We start from the raw sequence: 22006 nt of genomic DNA, 5'->3' as shown, positions 1-22006 counted from the left end.
CACAGATACAAAACATCCGCACTCCGCCTGTTATGTATTTGCTTAATCTAGTTTTATTTTTTTGAGTCTCTCTCTCTCTCTCTCTCTCTCTCTCTCTCTCTCTCTCTCTCTCTCTCTCTCTCTCTCTCTCTCTCATTTAGGTAAGCCTGTTATGCATTTGTGTAATTTAGTGGTATTTGCTTTTATTTAGGAAATTCTCTCTCTCTCTCTCTCTCTCTCTCTCTCTCTCTCTCTCTCTCTCTCTCTCTCTCTCTCTGTGCGCCACGCCATCCATCACGGAGCGGAGTCACTGTCGTACAGAGAAACTGTGCGAGAAGGGATAGATTGCTTTGTATCCCGTCCTTTGGCCCCGTGTGCTAATTCTCTCTCTCTCTCTCTCTCTCTCTCTCTCTCTCTCTCTCTCTCTCTCTCTCTCTCTCTCTCTCTCTTCCCGCCTGATTGCAGAAGCGGAACACCGCTCGTTTCTGCTTCTTTATTGGTCGTAGTTGAATGGAGGTGGCACGGATACGGATATTCTTCCCGGGAAGTCGTTTTTGTCTTTTTATATATTTAGTCATTTATTTGTTTTTGTCGGGTCGAATGTTGGTGTATTTATTTTGAATAAGTTGAGTCTTGTGTGTTTGTTCAACTTACTTTTTTACTTAAAATGCGTGTATGTATGTACAATATATATAAGTGTACATATGCGTATATACATAAACGTAAATGCATGCATGTGTATATAAAATATATATTTATATATTTGTAATTATACATATATATATATATATATATATATATATATATATATATATATATATATATATATATATATATATATATATATATATATATATATATGTTGTATGTATGTGCAGTATATGTGTACATATGCAGATATACATAAACAAATGCATGCATGTATGTATAAATATATTTATAATTATACATTATATTATGTGTATGTATATTTGTATATACACTATACTGAATGCGGAGGATTTTTCCTTTTATTTTAAAGATCCGAATGCGTAATCCTTGAGGTTCACGGATTTGCTATGGATTTTCCTCAAAGAAATGTTTTCTGCTCCGGTATTTCTTTTCCAAATGTTTTTGTTTCCGCAAAGTGAACGGATTTGCAAGAGATTTCTTTTATGGCTTTGTATTGAGGAATTTTAAAGGATTTTATGCATGTTTATATCCCAGGTAATATTTTGTGCTGTACTTGGTTTCCTCATTTTAATCTTATCTCTGATTGTTATCGGTATTAAATTGAGTGTTGAATTATTGGAATTTATTTCAGTACTTCGGTCCATATGAGTCTCTCTGTCTCTCTCTCTCTCTCTCTCTCTCTCTCTCTCTCTCTCTCTCTCTCTCTCTCTCTCTCTCTCTCTCTCTCTCTGAAAAACATTGTGGGAGGTTTGACGTCTCTTGTATTATTATTATTATTATTATTATTATTATTATTATTATTATTATTCAAAAATGAACTCTATTCAAGTAGAACAAGCCGTTGCCCACAGGGGCCATTGACTTGAAATTCAAGCTTCCGAAGAATATAGTTCTAGTTGTTTTCCTGTCGTGACTTGCAGTTGCATTAGTGGTGAATCATTGTTTAGTTCACCGTGGGACGCCGCGTTCTGAACATGAAAAAGCGGAGAAATTTCTTTTGCACATAAGCAGTCGCAAATTCACGTAGTATACGTGTTACGGTTCCCTGAATCCAAGATCGGATTGGTTCCTTTTGTGGTTTGTTTTGTTCTGATTTTCAAAGAGGTTTTGTATGTGCGTGCTCGGCCGTGTATACAGCGTTTTGTGCTCGTAATTTGTGACAGAAGGGATAGAGAGAGAGAGAGAGAGAGAGAGAGAGAGAGAGAGAGAGAGAGAGAGAGAGAGAGAATCAACACATTTTGAGGAGGAGTACCACCTCGTCGGTTGAGAGAAATCGCTGAATTCCGAAAAATCCTCTGAATAGAAGCAGAGAGAGAGAGAGCCCTAATATCTAGTTTCACACGTTGAGGATTATTATTACCGCATCGAGAGAAAGATAAATCGCTGAAATTAAAAAATCCGCCGAGTAGTCCCCACCACCCAGCGACCTTGTCAATCCTAAGAATTTATTTAATTTTTGATGCGCAAATCAACGTTGTCGTCAGAGGACAAGGAGGAAATACAAAAAAGATGAAATTTCTAATTTCGCGGCTTTGTCGGCCGTGTCTATAGCCAATCCGACGATGCTCTTTTGATTGAAGGAAAACGTGACACTCCGGGGAGTCGCTGCTTGGCCACCCATGCGCAAAGGAAGGTGACATTGGACGGCTTCAAATGAACTTCTCCTCCTGATGCTGGTTGCTGAAGGGGGGCGTGGCTCATTCTGGGTGGGGTGGAAGTGTCCTGTTGTGATTGTGTGACCACCTGAAGGTGGAGTTGGTTTGGGTTGATGTTTCCCTAAGGGTGGGTTGAAACTTTTGCTTAGGAGATGGAAAGGATCATATTATTATAACCAGCAGTTTATTTAAGGGGGCGTGGCTCATTCTGGGTGGGGTGGAAGTGTCCTGTGGTGATTGTGTGTACCTGGAGGTGGGGTTTGGTTGATGTTTCCTTAAGGGTGGGACGACACTTTTGCTTAGGAGATTGAAAGGATCATGTTATTATCTAGCAAGTTATTTTTAACATTCAAGACCTTTTAACTTGGCAAACGAGCTTCAGCCACTGAAAGGAGAAAATAACAAAAACAATTAGATGCAGATTAACATAAAAAGACATACATAACCAGCAGTGTAAATTAAAGATTCATTACTTAAACAACTAAACGTAAATTAACATGAAAGAATTACAAAACCGAGAGAGTACCAAGAGAGTAAGTAGAGAAAATGACAGAAGCACATAAATGTAAGTTAGCATGAAAGAATTACAAAACCAGCATTGTGAGGTAGGAAAAGTAGGTGGACAAATCCTTGGAGGCAGTCGATGGAAGCAAGGACATTAGTTGCCTTCCAGTCAGCAGGAGTATATAGCCCTTGTGTCTGCCAGTGAGTTGGAAGATAGCCCATGTCCTGTGGGGTAGGAAAAATTGGTGGGGGGAGGGGAGAGTATAGGGGAGTGGGGTGGATTTGACATAACATTTTAATAATGATGGGAGGGGGAGAGAAAAGAAGCGTATGTCAAAGTTGGGAAGCTGATCGAGGCCACCAAGTTGAATACGTCCTGGCCACAGGGCGTGTGGGTGGCCATGAGGACACGAGTGATGATTCATGCAGCCGAACGAAGTAAAAAATTGTGAGATTAGGGTCCTTTAGCGGAAGGTTTCTGACAGCTACGTTTTATTCATGTGGAGGTATTACGACAACCCCTCTGGCTATGTTATTGCGGTAGGTAAAAATCTGTGTGCCGTTTTCCCTCTCTCTCTCTCTCTCTCTCTCTCTCTCTCTCTCTCTCTCTCTCTCTCTCTCTCTCTCTCTCTGTGTTATTTCAAGGTCGTGCATTGTTTAAAATTGGTTATTTGGTGTAGGAAACCTCTTGCCAGGCATAAAGATGTGCGCGGTGTTAGTTTAGTATCCTAGAGTTTTGTTACACTTTATGGATGACTTTTTCTCTATAAATTTTGAAGTAAAAGAGGTACGATAATACTTGTGAAACTTGTTGCTGTTATAATATAGTGCTTTCTAAGGAACACCATGTTATATATGAATATAGTTCATCTTCTGAATAATAATAATAATAATAATAATAATAATAATTGATGACCATTGACTTCAAACAGTCGCTAATATTACTTTTAAATAACATTGATGACCACTGATTGATTTTAAACGTAGCTAATCAATATCATTTTCCTCTTCTAAATAATAATAATAATAATAATAATAAATCATTGATGATCGTTGATTCCAAACAGTCCCTGATATTACTTTTAAATGCCATTGATGACCATTGATTTTAAAGGTAGGTAATCGAGAGCATTTTTTCCTGAGTGTCACGCTGTTTAATGAACAAGACGATAAAAAAACGCGATCTCTTGAGTGCATCTTGCTTTTACCGGTGCTCAGTTTTGACAAAGAGAAGGCATTAGGGAGTATCAGTGCACGCGGGGAAGTGCATAATGATTGGGCGCTATCATTCGACCAACCACAGAATGCAGTTGGTAAGTGATCACTTCCCGGAGAGGAGAGAGAGAGAGAGAGAGAGAGAGAGAGAGAGAGAGTCGCCACGTAGCCTGGTTTAGATAAATGTGCATATTGGGTGAGATGACACACACACACACACACACACACTCACGCAGCGATCACTTCTGAGAGAGAGAGAGAGAGAGAGAGAGAGAGAGAGAGAGAGAGACTCACCACGTAGCCTGGTTTAGATAAATGTGCATGTTGGGTTAGATGACACACACACGCACACACACACAGGTAGTGATCACTTCTCGGAGAGAGAGAGAGAGAGAGAGACCCTCCTACTTAACCTGGTTTAGATAAATGTGCATATCGGGTGTGATGCCTCTCAGCTGTTTTGGCTACGGACACAGCTATAGATAATTGTTCTTGTCACCCGATGTTAACTCTTATCTCGTATAGTATAATTGGTTTTGTTCATGGGGTTTCCGTGTCTCCCCCTTATCAGCTGTGATAGCTCAAGTTATAAAGACTGGATTGATTGTGTACATTTAAGACAATTTAACCTTTATTGTGGATACATTTGAGATTATAGTTAAGCTTTATGGTGAATGAATTGAGATTATAGCTGACCTGTATGGTGAAGACAGAGATTATCGTTAACCTTTATGGTGAATACATTGAGATTATAGTCAACCTCTGTGGCGAATACGTTATGTAGATTTCAGCTTCTTTGTTATTTTCCAAATATTTAATTATCAGCAGTTGCGTTGGAAATATTTGAGGTTTCTATATAAATGCTCTCTCAAGTCCGTAAATACGTCAGATCTTGGTTAAAGAAAAAATATATTAAGCATAAGTAATCGTCAGATTTAGTTGTATCTCGTTCAGAAGGACAAATTTCCCTTTCTGAGTCGGGTTGTTGGGGGCGGGGGGGGTGGGGTTACAAATGTGTAACATATGTGCTGATTTTACCGTTTTTATGTTGATATTTTTTACCTATAATAATTGGTAATTTTCTAGACGGCATCCACCTAGCTAAGGAGTTTCCTAACCTAAATGCCCCAAGTCCTATGATGAAGAGGTTATCTGTTTTCTGTTGTTGGCTTAATCTCTCTCTCTCACACACTCTCTCTCTCTTTCTGAGAGACCGGTGTTTGACTCTCGTATCGGACGAGGGTACGATGGGCATTTTCTCAACAAACTAGTTTGCCTCTGTTGACCTGAGCAGTGAATTAGGTCAGGAGAGAGCCCAGTACTTATCAGGGAAGTCTTGGACTGGAGGGTCAGTCAGTATGACCAGTCTTTCATATGGCATTCCCTATATTCCTCTGTATTCCCTGTATCATTTAACGCTTGTTTAAAAGGTTTTTGGTGTCAATGATATCCTTTTGAAATACTTTCATTGCAGTTATCTAGCTAATGAAATACTTTCATTGCAGTTATCTAGCTAATGAAATACTTTCATTGCAGTTATCTAGCTAATGAAATACTTTCATTGCAGTTATCTAGCAAATGAAATACTTTCATTGCAGTTATCTAGCTAATGAAATACTTTCATTGCAGTTATCTAGCTAATGAAATACTGTCATTGCAGTTATCTAGCTAATAGCATCCTGTTCTCTCTTGAAAAATAATGATAATAAAATAAAGGGTTAATTTTTATAGGGTTTGGATACGTGCGGATACCTAAAGCCCACGTCGATGTTCAGGTGAACTTCGGATAAGGTTACAAATACATCTGGATAACAGGCAACATCTGCTTCAACGGTTGGATAATGTAGAGAGGCTTGAACCAGAAACAATTGATTAGTCCGCTGTCGGATGCCCTTTCTAGATATTGTAAATATCACTTGTATGGCTGTCAAGTTATATGTGGTCGAATCATGATAGTCTGTTGTTACCACACTTGGTGTAAATAATTTATTATCACTTCTGTTGTTTGGTATCGTATAGCACTGAAATTACTACTGTCAGTGTAAATAACTTATTATTACTTCTTTTGTTGGTATCGTATAGCTCTGAAATTACCACTGTCATCGTTAGTTACAGTAACTGATAATTATTCCTACGGAGATCGACAAACACACTGAAAATCCTGGTACTTGTCATGTCATACTGATTAGATACCCTATTAATAAGTCATACTCGGTAAAAAAAATAATCCTTCACGACAGTGTGGAAGGTAATTTACGAAAGAATGGTAAGAGTTTTGTACGTTTTAGATCAGTGGTTCTTAACCTGTTTATTATCACGCCCCCTCTAAGAGTTGGGCCTTCCCTCCACGCCCCCCTTGCATCTATGAGTAAAATTCCCTCCCAGATTTAAAGGAAAATGAAAAAAATAAGAGAAAGGGAAGGGGTGTTTTTATACTTTTGGGAATGAATTAGTGAGATACTTAACCCTGCTTCTTAGCGACTCTTGTTAAGGGAATAACGGATGTAATTAGAGATTTTTTTCTCAAGGGCTCCCGCCCCCCCCCCTCCCTTGGTAACTTATGACTCCCCCCAGATTGAGAACCACAGTTTTAGAAAGAAGACGACTGTTATTTGTCAAAAAGTAACGGATTAAAAAACGCACATGTAAATAGGAGACTCTTTTTCTCTTTTCATTGGCGGGTATTGTCACCTGACTGCATTTGCACGCAGAAGTGGCAGTGTGTTTATCAGTACAGAGTGGCAGTGTATTTATCAGCTCAGAGTGGCAGTGTATTTATCAGTTCAGAGTAGCGGTGTATTTATTAATTCAAAGTGGCAGTGTTTTTATCAATTCAGTGACAGCGTATTTATCAGTTCAGAGTGGCAGCGTATTTATCAGTTAAGAGTGGCAGCGTATTTATCAGTTAAGAGTGGCAGCGTGTTTATCAATTCAGAGTGGCAGCGTGTTTATCAATTCAGGGTGGCTGCGTATTTATCAATTCAGAGTGGCAGCGTATTTATCAATTCAGAGTGGCAGCGTATTTATCAATTCAGAGTGGCAGCGTATTTATCAATTCAGAGTGGCAGCGTATTTATCAATTCAGAGTGGCAGCGTATTTATCAAATCAGAGTGGCAGTGTATTAATACATTGAACTCCTGACGTGTACTGTTCGATAATAGCATAATAAAGCTCTCTCTCTCTCTCTCTCTCTCTCTCTCTCTCTCTCTCTCTCTCTCTCTCTCTCTCTCTCTCTCTCTCTCCAGTGTACTTGTACGACCGTTGCAGTATTTTCCGCCGAGAGCAAGTGTTTGATGTGACAAAGTAATTGAACATCGGTTGTAACCATTTGTTTTGTAATAATGTTTCATGCGGAATAGAGAGAATCCAGTTTTTGTGAGATTATTCTCGGTTGTTAAAAGTGGTACTTGGTAAACGTATCTTGTTTGCCATACCACTCACGTTCCGTGTTAGAAAATGATTCATTCGTAAATGTGGTTTTGTCAGGGTGTGTGTGTGTATGTGTATGTGTGCGTGTGTATTAGTGTTAGTTTATTTCTCGAACATGACGACATATATATTGGATTTCGAGGAACTTACCGTAGACCAGGCTTAGTGTGACGTTGCCATATGAAGGGATAGACAAAGCTACATAGAAGTGATTTTTCGTAGAAGGAACTGTATTAAAAATTTAACAGTACGTTTTTTCCTAGTTTAAAGCTAATTGAGGACTTCTGTTACACCCACGTTGGACTACATAGATGATACATTATCGTAATATAAATTTTCAGCTCTCTCTCTCTCTCTCTCTCTCTCTCTCTCTCTCTCCTCTCTCTCTCTCCCGGGGGTAGTGCCTTCAGTGCACCTCATGCGGTGCACTGTCGACATTACTTAAGGTTCTTTGCAGCATGCCTTCGGCCCCTAGCTGCAACCCCCTTTCCATTCATTTTACTGTACCTCCGTTCATATTCTCTTTCCATTTCACTTCACACCGTCTCCTAACAATTGATACACTGTGCAGCTGCGGGGTTTTCTTCGTGTTACACCTCTAAAACCTTTCTATTGTTAGTTTCTGTTTCAGCGCTGAATAGCCTCACCAGTGCTTGGCCTTTTAAAGTAAATTCTATATTCTATTCTATTCTGTCCTCATAAACTCCTCCAACTGTGTTCGTGAGCCGTCCCGTCGAGTGGGTGACGTCTTAGTCGATGCTACAGGTGAGGGGGGTTGTGGGGGGGGGAGCAGCAGAATGCATATTTTATCAAAAATCGTTATTCCCCGAAAACAAAGGAATTTAATTCTGGCTTTGTGTTATTGTTAAGACTTCTCGTCGTGAATGTTATCGTCCAGTAGACGGGGCCACATCCGGATTGCCGAAAAGGTGCGTGTCCCAAGGTATAAATCCTGGGTTTTCGTGTCGTTATTATTATTGGTTTCGACTTGTTTTCTCGCTCTTACTATTTTATTTTACCGAATTAATATTTTTGAGTTGTAATTTTATGTACTGTTTATTACTTTCTTTATATTTCTCGTGTTCACTATGCATTTTATTCCGGAGTATCAATTTTATTTTGGTTTGTTAATTTTAATTTGGTGTATCAGTTTTATTTTGGTTTATTAATTTTATTTTGGTTTATAATTTTTTTCGAAAGTTAATTTTTACTTCCTCCGAAAATTAATTGTATTCAGTACGTATTTCAATAAACTTGGTGTATCACACGCTTCAGAGGTTATTTTATTTGTGTGTGTGTATCACGCTCTTCAAGGGTTATTTATTTGTGTGTGCGCGCGTGTGTGTGTGTCACACGCTTCAGGGGTTATTTTATTTGTGTGTGTATTTTTGTGTTAGCTATTATTATTATTATTATTATTATTATTATTATTATTATTATTATTATTATTCAGAAGATGAACCCTATTCACATGGAAAAGACCACCATAGGGGCCATTGACTAAAAATTCAAGCTTCCAAATAACATGACGTTCATTGTGAAGAAGTAAGAGCAGGCGAAAATCTTCTTGTGCTATATTTAGTAGATACTACGTCATCGGGATTTTATGCATTGCATATTAACGAGGTTACGTCAGATTTTGTTGTTTTTCTTGCTTGAATTGTGATAAATTGTGTTGTATTTGTTTTACATGGTTTTAAACGACAGATTAATGTGTTTTGTTGTTGAGGAGTTGTTTGTTTGTCATGATTGAAAATAATAGTTGTTGTCCTTGTTAAATTTGTTGTCTGAAATAAAAAGATAGATTAATGGATTGTTGTTGGTGGTGTAGCTGCTGTTGAACGAGGTTGTGGATAGATGCTGGGAGATCAGAGATAGGTTAATCAGTGTTCATTTCCTGTGCAGCCTCAGCTGTGGGCGAATCTCTCTCTCTCTCTCTCTCTCTCTCTCTCTCTCTCTCTCTCTCTCTCTCTCTCTCTCTCTCTCTCTCTCTCTCTCTCTCTCTCGTGTACCACAGCAGTCTGTATGTTCTCACTCTCGTGTACCACAGCAGTCTGCGTTTACTCTCTCTCTCTCTCTCTCTCTCTCTCAATAATGTGTATTTTTCTGTATTATGTTTCACTGCTCCATAGTGGTTGAGAGTGATTGCCATATGATATTCGCAGTAGGTTAATGATACAAACCCTAGCTCTGTAATTATTAACTTTCCAAGTAGGTGTGAAATAGAAATGAAAATTTTACCAGAAGAGAATAAAAAGAAGGGCGCAGTGCCTGAAGGTCCGTGGATGTTTTGACCTCCATAAGACGGGACACTTGTAATACTTCACTCGCCAAACATATATTGTTTATTTGAAGTGGGAAAAAGCTTGCTTTTATTTTACCAAGCTGTCAGCCTTCTGTTATCTCGAAGATACCGACTTGAGTTAGGTCTAATTAAGGTGTCGCACGTTAAACTGATAATAAAATATACTGATAAAATAATTTAGTAGGATTTAAGAAAAAAATCTTAGTAAATTTATGCCGTCATTACTTGCAAAACCAGCAAACATTCGCGTTGGAAAGTGAAAAAAAAAAAAAACTGAAAGATCACACTGGAAATTATCCTGGCATTATAGAAGGCACATATATTAAAGAGAAAACAAAAATATAATTATAAAAAAGATGAACCGATCAAGATTTTATATATATATATATATATATATATATATATATATATATATATATATATATATATATATATATATATATATATATATATATATATATATATGTGTGTGTGTGTGTGTGTGTGTGTGTGTGTGTGTGTGTGTGTGTGTACTGTATATATAGAGAAACATTGTATATAGAATCATGCGAACGTTTCTCTTTCCTAATCCTTTGCGTGACTCGAGAAAGGGTTAAAGGAAGGTTGTGTGAGTGTGTGTGTTTGTTGTGCTGTCTTGTGGAGGAGGTGGGGTGGAAGGGGATATCTGATCGCATGCAAGGTGTTTACCAGAATAACTTGTGGAGAGCACGGGTAACGGTGGGTTCACAGGGAAGAAAAGGTGGGAAAAAAAACAGTTAAAAGGGGGGGTGGGGAATGAGTTTAGAGGCAAAAGTAATGAGGAAAATGGAAGTGAGGTAACAGAAAGAAAGCGAAGAGGAAAATATTGTAAAGCTGCATGAATCGCGGCCCATGAAACTTTAACCATGGGCCAATGGTGGCCTGGCCTATATCGTAGCCAGACGCACGATTATGGCTAAATTTAACCTTAATAAAATAAAAACTATTGAGGTTAGAGGGCTGCAATTTGGTATGTTTGATGATTGGAGGTTGGATGATCAACATACCAATTTGCAGCCCTCTGGTCTCAGTAGTTTTTAAGATCTGAGGGCGGACAGAGTAAAGTGCGGACGGACAGACAAAGCCGGCACAGTAGTTATCTTTTACAGAAAACTAAAATTAGGTTTTTTCTCCAGGGCCTTTATTAATGACGCAGTAACTGGTAGGTCCGGTACTCTAAGGAGGAGGATTGTTAGGGAAAATGGAAGAAGGAATAGATTTCCTAAGTATTAAAATATGTGAAGCTGGTTTAGTGGTAGCCAAAATTTCTGGTCAGTGGCAGCACAGTGTTGGTACAGGCTGTGTATTTCACTGATGTTTAACTTCTACTTTAGCGAATATTAACTTCAAAGGAGTAATATTGAAGTTGATTAGGTTGAAACCATTTTGAAGTAAATGAATTAGTCATAAGAGGTGAAAATGATTTTGTGAGCTCAGATAGTCTTACGCAGTGCATGCAGGAATAAAAAGACCAGATAGTTTGGAACGAAAGGCGAAACTTGAAAAAATTTCTGAAGTTTACAATCAGGTCATTGTAAAAAATTTTTTCTGAAGTTCACAATCAGGTCATTGTTCAAAAAATTTCTGAAGTTTACAATCAGGCCATTAAAAAAAAAATTTCTGAAGTTAACAATCAAGCCATTGTAAAAAAAATTTTCTGAAGTTTGGAACGAAAGGTGAAACTTAAAAAAATTTCTCAAGTTTACAATCAGGTCATTGTAAAAATTTTTTTTCTGAAGTTCACAATCAGGCCATTGTTAAAAAATTTCTGAAGTTTACAATCGGCCCATTGTAAAAAAAAATTTCTGAAGTTTACAATCAAGCCATTGTAAAAAAAAAAATTTTCTGAAGTTCGGAACGAAAGGCGAAACTTAAAAAAATTTCCCAAGTTTACAATCAGGTCATTGTAAAAAAAAATTGTCAGAAGTTCACAATCAGGCCACTGTAAAAAAATTTTCTGAAGTTTACAATCAGGTCATTGTAAAAAAAAATTGTCTGATGTTCACAATCAGGCCACTGTAAAAAAATTGTCTGAAGTTTACAATCAGGTCATTGTAAAAAAAAATTGCAAAGTTTACAATCAGACCATTGTAAAAAAAATTTCTGAAGTTTACAATCAGGTCATTGTAAAAAAAAAGTTTCTGAAGTTGACAATCGGGTCAGTGTGAAAAACAATTTAATCTTTACAATCAGGTCATTGTAAAAAAAAATTAATGAAAAACAGAGTCGTCTAGATAATACAGGGGAATAGTAAATACTACTACTACTACCGTACCACCTGTTGGAATTTGCATATTCCGTCGATTGGTAAGATCACCTGGGTTGCAGATTGAAGACTACGGCAGTTCCTTTAGGCGTTCCAACCAGCCCGCAAACCCCCCATCCCCATGTTCTACGACGAACTTGACCTCATCGTCCTGTGCCTCCGCTTTTCCTCCCTCCCCTCCCCCCTCCCCCCCCTCCCCTCCCCCCCCCTCCCCTTCCCCCTTACCCTCTCTCTCTCTCTCTCTCTCTCTCTCTCTCTCTCTCTCTCTCTCTCTCTCTCTCTCTCTCTCTCTCCTTTAGATCAAACCGCCATCTCTCCTTCAGATCCGGAGACCGGAAAATTACCGTTCATGCTTGGCTTGGTTTCGTAGGTTAGAAGACCTTGCACGCTATATGCCTCCTCCTCCTCCTCGTCTCTTCCTCCTCCTCCTCCTCCTTATCCTCTCTTCCTCGTCCTTCTCCTCCTCTCCTCTCCTCTCCTCCTGTATCCGTTGGGATGGGGGTTGCAAGCTATGTAGCGGTCATAGCTTGCATCCTCACGTTCACGCTAGGCCGGAAAGAGAGAGAGAGAGAGAGAGAGAGAGAGAGAGAGAGAGAGAGAGAGAGAGAGAGAGAGAGAGAGAGAGAGATAACCTTTTACATGAGAAGGCCTACGAGGCAGACAACTTAATTCCCTCCATAGAAGAGAAAATGAAGAGGTAGGGTAAAAGATTAGGGCCTGACCTTGAAAGGAAGCGATGGCCCCGCTTCAGAGAGAGAGAGAGAGAGAGAGAGAGAGAGAGAGAGAGAGAGGGGGAGGTGTGTTTTGGCCAGAAGGGAAATAAATAGAGAATTCCATTAATGTGTAGTAAAGGAAAAGAAAAATCCTTGAACATTGTAAATTTCTTACGCGGTGGTTTGACAGTTGTTAGTTATGTTGCCTTGGCTCTTTGTTCACTTACAAATAAACTTCAAGTTGATCAAGCATGTATGAAAATTTTACCCACGCTCATGTATATAATACTCATGTATATATAATATATATATGTATAGATACAGTATAATATATATATATATATATATATATATATATATATATATATATATATATATATATATATATATATATATATTAGTATATGTATGGATGTTTGTGTATATACATACACATACATACATACTTACGCACCCATACATAGATGCTTGTAAGACTGAAATTTGTACGTTTCTTTCACATTTTTTCCACGTATATTAAAATGTAAACTATTATTTCTCACATAACCTACTTTCTACACTCTCGTGTGTTTTTAGATGTATGTATGACAACACTGCTGAGTTTCCAAATTACACGCGTGTCTCAACTTTCATTTCCTTGTATTGTTCCTTCCTCATTACAGTTCAGTTCGCTTATTGCCTCTTTCCTGAGTCCGTTTTCAATAACTAGAGAGAGTGAGAGAAACTTCAGTAATCAGTTATATTGAAGGAAGTCTCTGTAAGACCTCCCTCCCTCCCCCATGTATCCCCTTCCTTTGTATCCCCGCTCCCCTGTATCCCCTCCCCCCTTTCACCCTAGGGTGAGATGATAGCGAAACTTCCTTAATGCATTTCTTTTTCATTTTCCCTACGAACCGTATTATGAGTTTCCTGGACCCAACTTCGATAGTGTTACTTTGCCCCCCCGCCCCTCGCGCTCTCTCTCTCTCTCTCTCTCTCTCTCTCTCTCTCTCTCTCTCTCTCTCTCTCTCTCTCTCTCTCTCTCTCTCTCAAATCACGTGGAATACAGACTGCCTCTAATTTCTTATGAATTATATGCCAATAAACGTAGCACAGGAGGGTTGAGGTATGTCTGAATGCCATAATTCAGACGAGTAGGTGATGCAGTGCTCTGAAATATTAGGTTTACCGAGGTGTAAAAGGAAGTTCTCAACACCAATTATATGCACCGCCTCCTTTGCTGAGGGAGACTAACTTATTTGGATAAAGATTAGGGAAAGGAAAATATGGAAAGCGAGATATTGATGACTGATTGTGCCTCATATGTTTGACAGGATTCTTCAGACTTCAGTGATTTAGATTTGACCAGAGCAGCTGAATACAGAGACGGAGGTTAAAGGAAGAAGTGTTATTGCTGCATCTGTGTTAATTTGTTAATTAAGAAGGTTATTGCTGTATCTGTGTTAATTTGTTCATTAGGAAAGTTATTGCTGCATCTGTGTTAATTTGTTCATTAGGAAAATTATTGCTGCATCTGTGTTAATTTGTTAATTAGGAAAACCCCTCTTGATAAAAAGAATTAAGGGAGGAAAGTAAAATAAAAAGTTGAGTTACAATAAAAGTGAAAATTCTTACGTAATTTTTCGTGGTATCTGCTTTTTCCTCTGCTGCCAAGCTTTGGAACTCACTTTCTGGGTCTGTTTTCTCCCGAGATCGTAATAATAATAGCTTGAGCAATGGGTCAGATTCAACCTAGGTCAGTTTTTCCAGAGATCCCAGTAATAAAATAATAATAATAATAATAATAATAATAATAATAATAATAATAATAATAACGATAATGGTGATGATGATGATCTGAGAAATGAGTTAGATTCCCCTTAACTGAATTTTGATAGGCCAGTACTCTTCCTGGGTCAGTTTTCCCGGAAATAATAATAATAATAATAATAGTAATAAAAATTTCCTTCGAGTAGGCCTTGCCCTTTAATTTCCATTCCTTCCTTCCTTCCTTCCTTCCTTCCTTCCTTCCTTCCTTCCTTCCTTCCTTCCTTCCTCGCAAATCCTTGAGTGATGAAGACGACATATGGATGTGAGGTCCAATTTGCATGCCGTGTGTTCCATTGAGCTTGCAGAGGGCGTGTGAGTGGGACGTTTGCATTCCTTGTTCACGTTGCATACGATGTTGAAGAAGTAAAGGGGGTTGGGAAGGGTAGGGGGAGGGAGGGTTATCTGTGAAGATGCTGTACGTATGTGATGGAGGAACGGAGGGCAGCGGTGAGGTCTCTGCGTGCTGCCTCTGCTGGTGCTATCGTCTTGTAAGGCGATGCTGTCCTTTCAGAGTTAATAGAGAGAGAGAGAGAGAGAGAGAGAGAGAGAGACCGACTTTCGAAGTGTATACACCAGATTCGACCCGTCTCTTTTTACTTTTGAATATGCCAGCAGTTTGAGGTTTAAATTCTCTCTCTCTCTCTCTCTCTCTCTCTCTCTCTCTCTCTCTTTTTTTTAAGAGAGGCTGGGGAGTACAGTCCACTTTCCATTCTGTTTTTTTTTTTTTTTTTCTCTCTCTCTCTGCCATTCCCAGTGATTGCATCCTCTCTCTTTGTTGACTTTTCCCTGGAACTGCTCTGGGAACTTTTGGGATAAAGGGGCCTTTTTGGGGTGTTGGGATTTGGGGAGGGGAGAAAGAGGGGTTTCTCTTCTCTTGTTTACTACCACGCGCCAAATCTCGGAAAGCGAAGGAGAGAGAGAGAGAGAGAGAGAGAGAGAGAGAGAGAGAGAGAGAGAGAGAGAGAGAAGAGAGAGAATGAATGAATGAATGAATGAATGAATGAATGAATGAAGTCACACACACACACATATATATATATATATATATATATATATATATATATATATATATATATATATATGATATATGACTTCAATTCTCTCTCTCTATATATATAGAGAGAGAGAGAGATATATATATATATATATATATATATATATATATATATATATATATATATATATATATATATATATATATATATATATAATCTATCATCGCGCGCACTTACTCCAATACACAAGCAATCTGAGAACACAGAGATCCATACGACTTCCATCACACGAAGGGGAACAAAAATATCATCTATTGATTTTAAGAGCCAATTCAAACACGAAGTGTGTTCAAGTTCATCTCGGCCAATAATTTCTTCTCTCTCTCTCTCTCTCTCTCTCTCTCTCTCTCTATATATATATATATATATATATATATATATATATATATATATATATATATATATATATATATATATATATATATATATATATATATATATTTTACGGTCGGACTGGAGAATTGAACAGCATAAAATGGTTAAAAGAATGTCTTATTTTTATCGAAAAGTAATCTAGTTATAGAGATCAGTGTCTTTCGAAGATGATGATTTTATGAATGATATAAAAACACCTTCATAGAAAAGAATCACCCCATCTTGCTGTCAGCTGGTTTTAAGAAACTGTATTTTCGCCCATTTGCTTTCATCTTGTCTCGCCCAATATAAATTTTTGGTTACAACGTACCAGTGCACGTGAGGACATAATTACAAAGGAGATATATAGAAACCGGTTAGGGCTATACTTTAATATATATATATATATATATATATATATATATATATATATATATATATATATATATTTATATACACAGTATATATAACATATGGAATATATTTGTATGTATGTATATACGAGTATATATATAAATTATGTATGTAATATGTGTATATATATAATGTATATGTATGTGTATATGTATATATGTTTGTATGTATGCATGAATGCGTACAATCAGTACAAAAATGGAATCCCTTATTACTTCACAGCACTGAGACATTGACACCGTCGATTGCAAACATTATCCAAATAATCATTGCAAATGCTGATTACCCCTAATCCTTTTTCCTAAATTCTCCCACATATGTTACTCCTTTTCACACTTCCTCGTTACCTTTTTCTCACAAGCTTCCCTGCCTCCTCTTCCTCCTCCTCTTCTTATTCCTCGCCTTGGGGAACTTTTTCCATGCGAGCGTCGGTGGCTGTTTGTTGGCTTACACACTCCTACATATTTTTGTAGTGCCCTTCCGACGCCAGTGTCAACAAACCTGGGAATTCTGCCTTTTTGGCGGAGAGAGAGAGAGAGAGAGAGAGAGAGAGAGAGAGAGAGAGAGAGAGAGAGAGAATGATCATATATGTGTGTGTGTGGGTGTGCATATATATATATGTGTGTGTGTGTGTGTGTGTGTATACAGAGAGAGAGAGAGAGAGAGAAAGAGAGAGAGAGGCTGGGGAAACGAAGGTAGTCGGTTACGAGAATAGGGAAGGTAGGTCGGTGGTGATGAGTGGTTGGGAAGTGAAGATGCCGATGGAAAATGTTTTGGGGGGCGGGCCCTAAGATGGTGATGATAACGATGAAACGTTGATTTTTTTTTTTTTTTTTTTTTTTTTTGGGCGGGGTCATGTGACATTGGAGAGGATGGAAATGGCGTGAGGGCCCGGGAAATGAAAAAAAAGGTAATGATGATGAGGGGAGGGGAGGGGGCTGGCTGAGGAATGAGGAAGGTAATCATGAGAAGGCCTAGAGGTGAAGGCAGGGATGTATGAGAGATGAATTAATGATTACAGGGCCTGCGAGAACATGGTGATGTATGGCTGGTAAATGAACATGATGATGATGATTATTGTGATGACTGAGGCGGAGTGTGATGATATTGATGTTTAGTGGGGCCAGGAAGATGGCGGGAAATCTTGAGGCAGTGAAGCCACAGTGATTGTTTTAATAGTTTTTAATTAAATTTATTTTTTTTCCCATGTCTTCAATTTTTCCCCTTCGCCTAATGTCCTTATCTTTGCAACGCCCCTTCGGCCCCTAGCTGCAACCCCTTTCATTCCTTTTACTATACCTCCGTTCATATTCTCTTTCTTTTCATCTTACTTTCCACCATTTCCTAACAATTGTTTCATAGTGCATTTGCGAGGTTTTCCAACAGTTACACCCTCTAAAAATCCTTCTACTATCAATTTCCCTTACAGCGCTGAATCACCTCATAGGCCCCAGCGCTTGGCCCAAGATTCTGTATTCTATTATATATTGAAGTAGACAAAGGTAATATGACGGTCTCCTTACCCTACTGGGTTCCTTCTACGCCACGTGTTTGCGTAGTAATTAAGGTATATCTCGGGTAGTACAGTTTATAGTTTAGTCTCGGATTTAGGACTATTCTTATATATGAATTTCCCTGTAGGGGGTAGTGCCGTCAGTGCACCTCATGCGGTGCACTGCAGGCGTTACTTAACGTTCTTTGCAACCCCTTTCGTTCCTTTTACTGTGCCTCCGTTCTTATTCTCTTTCTTCTATCTTACTTTCCACCCTCTCATAACAATTGATCCATAGTTAAACTGCGAGGTGTTCCTCCAGTCATACCTTTTAAACCTTTTACTGTCAATTTCCGTTCCAACGCTGATTGACCTCATAGGTCCCAATGCTCGGTATTTGGCCTAAATTCTGTATTCAATTCTATATATGAAGTTGACGAGGTTTTGACATTTCCAACGACTGTGTATAGTATTCCGGTAATTTTTCCAAAGGTATTTTGACCGGCGTTTCTAGCGAGCATGTGTGAATGTGAATTGAAGTTGGCGCTTTACTTGTTAAAAATAGATGTGTACACATGTTTAGCATAGTGACACATACGCTCGAGCGATACACACACTTACACAAATATAAATAGACAGAGCGAGGAAGGGTGGATATGGGCGTGGGTTGGGTACGTAATAGTTTGCAGACTGTTGGTCGCCCAATATTTAATGAGAGAGAGAGAGAGAGAGAGAGAGAGAGAGAGAGAGAGAGAGAGAGAGAGAGAGATTACCTGAAAGGGTAATGCCCTCTTGGAGACGCTTTCCTTTAGGAAAAGGCTTTTAGTTAAGAATAAACTAATACATATGTTCAAGTATGTGTCTACTTTACATTTTTTTTTTTTTTTAATATCATCGCTGAAGTTCAAAAGACTGTTCGGGCAATGGCCAAAAGTGGAATGTGTGAGCGCATGTAGTATGTGTGTGTGTATATATTATATTTATATAAATATTATTATATATATGATTATAATCACCTTTGTACCTAATTCATTTATCACACATTAGCACAGGTATATATATATATATATATATATATATATATATATATATATATATATATATATATATATGTGTGTGTGTGTGTGTGTGTGTGTGTGTGTGTATGATATATATATATTATAATTACGCCTGTATTTGTAGTTTGTAGCATATTTGAATTATTGTCGTCAGGAAATATAAATAAATGCTATTTGATTAATATCAATGGGAAAGGATTTTATCGTGGAATTAATTTTATATTGATTAATATCAATGGGAATCTTTCTTTGAATTAGACTTGCCTTCTCTCTTTCTCTCTCTCTCTCTCTCTCTCTCTCTCTCTCTCTCTCTCTCTCTGGCACATTGGTAATCGTAACAGCTCGCAAACTGAGGAACCAGCGTTCGATTCCTTATCAGGACGAGTTGGAACAAATGAGACTTTTCCCAAAAGATCATTATGTATCTGATGACTTGCGCATTGAGTTATGTATTCAATTGTTAATCGGCTGTTTGATGGATGAGAGAGAGAGAGAGAGAGAGAGAGAGAGAGAGAGAGAGAGAGAGAGAGAGTCAGTCTCGACGTAGGTGCCCATTGCTCCGTCAAAATGTATACCATGAAAATGTACACCATTTAGAAGATAATTTGGCTGTGAAGTCTAATTGATGTCAATTCCACACATCCTCATTATGGTCGGGTTAAGTCCACACCCTCTCTCTCTCTCTCTCTCTCTCTCTCTCTCTCTCTCTCTCTCTCTCATTGTTTTACGGAGTTTTTAACCTAAGGATTTAATATCATTACAGTCCTGAAATTTATCCCAGGTTAGTGATCAAATGTCACATATTTTGAGGCATTTGGAGTAGGTTTGGGGTAAGTCCAGCCTCTCTCTCTCTCTCTCTCTCTCTCTCTCTCTCTCTCTCTCTCTCTCTCTCTCTCTCTCTCTCTCTCTCTTTTGCACTGCATTCTCAACATCAATTTGAAGCATTCCCCTTCGATTATTTATAAATGATCGGTAGCCTCGTGTGCCACAATATGTTATTCGAGCCGGCAGGGAAAAAGGGGACTTGACATGACATTCGGATGTTGCAGTGTGCAGTTTATTTGCGTACACGTCCGTCTGTTTGTTTGTTTGGTGTCGGGTTTGTTGCTGTTAGCCCTTCTTGGGAAAAAAAAGTCTTTAAAAAAAGTCTTAGTTCTGTAGTTGTTGGCTGGGGGAGTAAACTTGTTTTTGAAGCTCAAGTGATATTTATTGTTTTGCTTAGTGATGTTTTCTGTTAGCCGGATGAATAATTCCGTGTTTGGTTTCACCCTTAATTGTTTAGCTAGGAACCAGTCGAAACCGTTTAATGTGGAGAAGCATTTATTTTAGAATTCAGTACTCTTTAAATTTTTAAGTGATGTTTTATTTTAATTTATTCCTGTTGGTTTTGGTATTTTGTAAAATATTGTTTTATAAAGTTTTTTTTGTAATTCGCAACCAAATTCAATTGTTTAATGCAGGATTAAAGTTTTGTTTAAACGAAGTTTAATTTTCTGATTTTAATGAATTATATTTTTGGAACAATTTTTTAGTTTGAAAAGACTTAAAATTTCCCATGGATGATGATTATTTTTTTTAGCACGAAATAAACATTAATTTATTCTCGTTGATTTTTTTCGAAAAGGATTTACGAGTTTAGATAAGGCTAATGGATTTCCAGCCCCGTTAAGTCCTCCGTATTAAAGAATCCGAACGGATGATCATATATAATTAACCGTTTAAAACCTTTTCCACTTTTTTAGTTTGTAAAAGAAAACTATTGTGCCGGCTTTGTCTATCCGTCCGCCCTCAGATCTAAAAAAAAATACTGAGGCTAGAGGGCTGCAAATTGACATGTTGAGCATTCTCCTTCCAATCATCAAACATATTGCAAAGCATCTAGCAGCGTTGCAACCCTCTAGCCTTTTTTTTTTTTTTTTTTTTTTTTAGAGCCTCGATGGCTTGGTTGGTGATGGCAACCAGGGTTCTCCCGCAGCCGACCAGTCTCCAATCATCAAACATACCATTACGTTGTAATCAACGGATAGGTTTTGCAAATGGATGTTACAGACTAATACACACATAAACAAAGCCACTCCAACATCTTTTATTTTAGTTTTTATTTTATCTACCCGCCCAGTTGTTCGTGCTGCTTAGCCATAATCGTGCATCTAAGCGATGTCACTACAGGGCAGCCGGTAGGACAGGCCACCACCATATAAAAAAATGGGGACCTGGTTTCGTATTTATTTTATGGGCATAATCGTTCATCTGGCAACTATATGGGACAGGTCACCAAACAGCATTATACCGAGACCACCGAAAGATATCAATTTTCGGTGGCCTTGATTATACGATGTACAGAAAACTCAATTATGCCGACGCATTATTTTTAATTATTGACATTCCTCATACTGTTTTACCCCAATATAAAGTTGGGAAGTGTTGTATGTTAAGGTATTAGCTTCGAAATTTCACGCATTGTGCTTTTAAAATATGAGTCTCTCTCTCTCTCTCTCTCTCTCTCTCTCTCTCTCTCTCTCTCTCTGTGGGTGGGTCCGCGCTCAGTGAGTGTTAGACATTTGATCCTTATGTTGAAAGTAACTCTCTCTCTCTCTCTCTCTCTCTCTCTCTCTCTCTCTCTCTCTCTCTCCGCTATATGTGTGAAATATAGATTTCCTTGCCTTATACTGGGCTTTCCTTTTCAATATACGTAAAGAAAACGCAACGAGACTATTTTTATAAATACCAGCAATGCTGCATACATTTGAAAAATGCCATGTACTACCCTAGAGATATATACAGTTGTGGAGATGAATGTACTACATGAATTTAAGTATTACTGGGTTTTAAATGTATTATTTTAACTTATAACTGACGATGGTTGTAATAGTGTGCTTTCATTGATTTTTAAATTTTTCTTTAAAATTCCACAAACATTACAGCTACTTATATATATATATATATATATATATATATATATATATATATATATATATATATATATATATATACATTTTGCATTTGTATAATAATTCTTGTTAACAAACAATAACTGTATTTACAATTTTTGCAGTTACTGCATACC

General features: G+C 37.9%; 1 protein-coding gene across 36 annotated transcripts in view; it reads left to right on the top strand.

The window, feature by feature from the left end:
* The window catches only part of sm (smooth), a 783427-nt gene that overhangs the window by 683510 nt on the left and 77911 nt on the right, over positions 1 to 22006 (top strand). The window lies entirely within an intron of this gene.

Source organism: Macrobrachium rosenbergii, chromosome 54 (genome assembly GCF_040412425.1).
Source record: "Macrobrachium rosenbergii isolate ZJJX-2024 chromosome 54, ASM4041242v1, whole genome shotgun sequence".
Lineage (NCBI taxonomy): Eukaryota > Metazoa > Arthropoda > Malacostraca > Decapoda > Palaemonidae > Macrobrachium > Macrobrachium rosenbergii.
This window is presented reverse-complemented; position numbering and strand designations above follow the sequence as displayed.